The following is a 3,998-nucleotide window of genomic DNA, read 5'->3' on the forward strand; positions in this document are numbered from 1 at the left end:
GGGAATGTTCATATTTTGAAAACAAAAACAATGAACCTTAAATGTACTCATTTTCAAGTACCCAGAGAGTAATAAAGAATGCTTATTTAAGAAAAAAAAAAGATTAATCTACTATCAAACATAGAGACACGGGTAAGGTGAGCCAAGGGTGGAGCTGGACATGGCACATCCGTCATCAATTTCTTCAGTTGTTAATAGGAAATTTACTGTATTTTCCTAGTCTACATCCCTCACTTTATTTGGGAAAAGACTGAATAACCAAAAGCAGATTGACACCAGTCACGATGAATGTCACACACACCCCCCACTGCTTGCTGACCCTGGAAGGCCTCAAATGAAGGTGTCTATCCAACTGTGTCTGCCAGTCCAGCTCCCTATATGTCCAGTCTTATTGCTGACCAAGTACTTTCTCAGCTCACTAAGCCTGTTGCTTCCATTTCCTGGGCACATCACTCAGCTATCTTTCTTGCCCTCCCCTGCACTTTCCTGTGGCCATGTGACTGAGTTCTAGCACAAGGTACTTAAGGGTGGAAGCAACATGTACTCCTTCCAGATCTCACCCACGAAAACCTCCCATGTGCAATCCTTCATGCTGTTTTCCCTCCTACTGGCTCGATGCAGAAAAACATTAGCATCTTGGAAGCTAAGATTTAAAGATAGTAAAGTCAAGGAGTGGAAGGAGCCTGTGTCCTTGGTCTGCACTTGGAGGAGAGGCTCTATCAGGAACACCCACATTGGGTTTTACATGAATAAGAAGTACACTTCCACTGTGTTAAGTCACTGAGATTTGGGATTTATCTAGTACAGCAGCTAGCATTACCCACCTAATATACCAAAGTGGAGAAGCAGCCAGGTTTCTCTGCAATTGCAATCCCTTCAGTTCCCCAGACGTGCATGGTATTTCAGCCTTGTTCACCAAGCCAAAGAAAAGAGCCTCTTGCCAGAATATTTCACTGATATTCCCTGGGGTTAAATGGGTATGTGAGAGGCTGTTTGCAGGGCCATTGCTAAAGATCACACTTCATCTAATGTCTGCAACACAGGAGTATGAAAGGATGTGAGCTTTGATGTCAGACAGATGTGGCTTTGCATTTTGGCTCCCCTTTTGACGATTCTTTGACTTAAATCTCCCTGGGCCTCTGTTTCTTCATCTGCAAAATGAGGGTAATAGCACCTCATAGGAGTTTTGTGGGGACAAAAGCGCAGATAGCAGGTAAAACACCACCATGGTTCCTGGCACACCCAAGGTACTCAATTAGTTCCTTCCCAACAACCATGAAATTAACAAATTGAGAATTTATTTACCCTTCTCATTAGAAGACTAAGCAAGAGGTGGCTTTTTTACAAAGGACTGTATATTTATCTTTTCATGTAAATGTTGAATATTTCATACAAAGACACCAGATTCAACAAATACTTTCGTGTTTTCTTTGGTCTAAATAAGGAGAATTTAAGTTTTAAGAAAGTGAAAAATAAACATGTAAACAGAGGCAATATTCATTATTTTTATAACTGTTTTCCCTTGCAAGAGATATATGTCATATTTTCAAACCATCGGCAACAGAACGTATGCTGGGACTTGACCCAGGAGGAGAAAAATAAATGAGACAGTTCACACAACAGACAGGGAATAAAGCATTCTGCTGGGTAATACTAATTGACGTGTGATGAGGACCTTCCTTTTTCCCATGTAGCTCCAGATGGAATGACTCCCTGTGACATGATGACACATCATAAAGCTAACAAGTTGGTGGCAGGCACGCCACCTTACCCAAGCTCAACTCTGTAAATGAGATTTGGCAACAAGACAGGTCAAGAGAGCACAGTTCTTCCAGGTAAGCTGGCGGAATGGTGAGCTGTTGCAGCCTCATACCCAACCGCAGGAGGAGGCTGAGATGTCAGAGCAGCCAGGATGCAGAGGCAAGCACTGAAGAGAGCCGCCCACCTGCATGACTAAGTGCTCTTGGGGACAATCCCCGCTCAGTGGGCAGAAAGCAAATATCCAGATGTTATGAGCTGCCAGATGTGATTAACTGAGGAAAGGTGAAGTTGCCCACTTAACCATCTGAGCAGACCCCTCATCAAAGTGCTCCGTTTCTTAAGAGTTTTCTGCAAAAGCATTCATCAGCAGAACAAATGGAGGCTCCATCCATCTCCCATCCTCACTCTTTTCCTCTCTCCCTCTGATCGAGTCAGAACAGAGGCCTATTTTTAAACCACTGGCAATGGATTCTCTCGTGGAAACATGTGGGCATCCTAACAGAGACTGATGCTCACCCAGAGGAGACACGAGCACCCCCAAGACTGCGCCCACTCGCCTGTCCTTCCTCTCCCAAGACAGTGGGGCCAAGGAGTCTCAGGGAGGAAAGGGTCTGAGGAAGGAGGAGCAGGGGGTGTCTGATGCTGGGTTCCATGACAGGGATAACCGCAGGCTTCTCTGCTCCATGAAAGAGAAGGCTGAGGCTTGGGTGAAAACCAGCCTGGGGATAGACACCAAGAGAGAGCACAAGCCTAGGAAGAAGAAAAACAAAGCCCAGATGCCGATTCTAGCACCTTCCAAGAAAAGGAGTTTAAGTGGATCTCAGTGTCTCTTTAACATGCGTCTAATGTGCTTTAAATATAATAGCAAACGTTTTATTAAACATTGGAGACTTTTTAAAAACAAGGTCATGAGGCCAATTTACCAAATGTATAAAAAAAGAAAAAAAGACACTTTTTGAGAAAGGAGGTCATGCTGTACTTACAATCGCTCCAGCTGCTTCAGGTCCTGGAAGGCGCCTCTCTCAATGATGCTGACCTGGTTGTCTTCCAGATGCCTAGAATCACAGAGGTAGCAAGGTCAAGGACAAAGCTGGGCTCAGGGATCCTCATGCCAGGCTTCAGGCCATGCAGGCCTGGTCACTCAGTCCCTCCCATGACCCTCTGGGCCCCTCCAGATGGGATCAGCCTGGTGGGACAAAATAACTCACATCCCAGCTTGGTGTCACGGTAACCAGGGTTTCGCCGCCTGCACACGTCTACCTGACAGATTGGTTTCCATGCCTCTATTTTAAGAATGTTCTCAGCAAATGTCCCCCCAAGCACTGCAGGATGTTGCACAGAAAAGGAAGAGGTAAAAGCTGCTTCTTATAAAAACTACACATATATTCAGCATCTCTTCCCTCGGAGCTCCCTCCTCCAAGGATTCAAAAATACTTCATTGACAAGGGCCTTCCGTGTTCACCCTCGTGAAAGGGTGAAACTATAGTGAGACTACTGGCTGGAACTAAGGAAACCAGCTTGGTTCCAGGAACTCCTCTCGCCCAGGGCCTGGCTAATCCCAACCTCATGATGATGGTCACAAAAGCTCTGTCTCCCTACCCCCAGCCACAAGCTCTGCTCACCCACTAAGCCCTCCAAGCAGGTGATTAAAAACCCTACACACTCTGCTAAGTGAGTTTGACTCATGCATGTGGTATATCCTAAGAACTGAACATACAATGAAACATTTGTTCCACTAATTTAAAAAAAAAACATGGCAGCTTAAAATGGATTAGCTGAATAGCAGGGAAGGGAGGCAACGAGCTGCATAGCTTCCATCCGGTGCTGACCCTGGGCTGAGCAATGACGAGGCTGCATTAGGTGGCTGAACGGGGTTTACTGGGGATGCACTTGTGATTCAAGGATGTTTTTTTGGAAGGTGGAGTTTAGGAAGAGTCGTGGCTTCCTCTGGATTAGGCAGGAGGAGAGGTGCCCTCAAACACCTGAATGAATGGCAGAAGGAGAGGAAGAGCAGCCTTGGAAAAGCTGGGTCTTCATTTCAATAGCCCTCTACCTCTTAGAAAGTTTATAACCTCCTGCACCTCTTAGGCTTAACACTGAGGCTCTTGAGTTTAATGTTCAAGTCCACTTTCCCCACTGTGCCTAAAGACCAAGAAGGTAGAACTTCAGGTCATTGTATGCCTAGCTCTATCACAATTGCCCAGCATAGCAGCCACTTAATCAATACTTACTGAATG

At 45.5% G+C, this 3,998-nt stretch overlaps 1 long non-coding RNA gene across 1 annotated transcript in view; it reads right to left on the reverse strand.

Moving 5' to 3' along the window:
* The window catches only part of LOC103593810, a 77,162-nt gene that overhangs the window by 65,938 nt on the left and 7,226 nt on the right, over positions 1 to 3,998 (reverse strand). The window contains exon 2 of the long non-coding RNA XR_550787.1: positions 2,745 to 2,816. This is a non-coding gene — a long non-coding RNA (uncharacterized LOC103593810). The remainder of the gene's footprint in view (positions 1 to 2,744; positions 2,817 to 3,998) is intronic.

The sequence above is a fragment of the Galeopterus variegatus genome, unplaced genomic scaffold (assembly GCF_000696425.1).
Source record: "Galeopterus variegatus unplaced genomic scaffold, G_variegatus-3.0.2 Scaffold1420, whole genome shotgun sequence".
NCBI classification, from domain to species: Eukaryota; Metazoa; Chordata; class Mammalia; order Dermoptera; family Cynocephalidae; genus Galeopterus; species Galeopterus variegatus.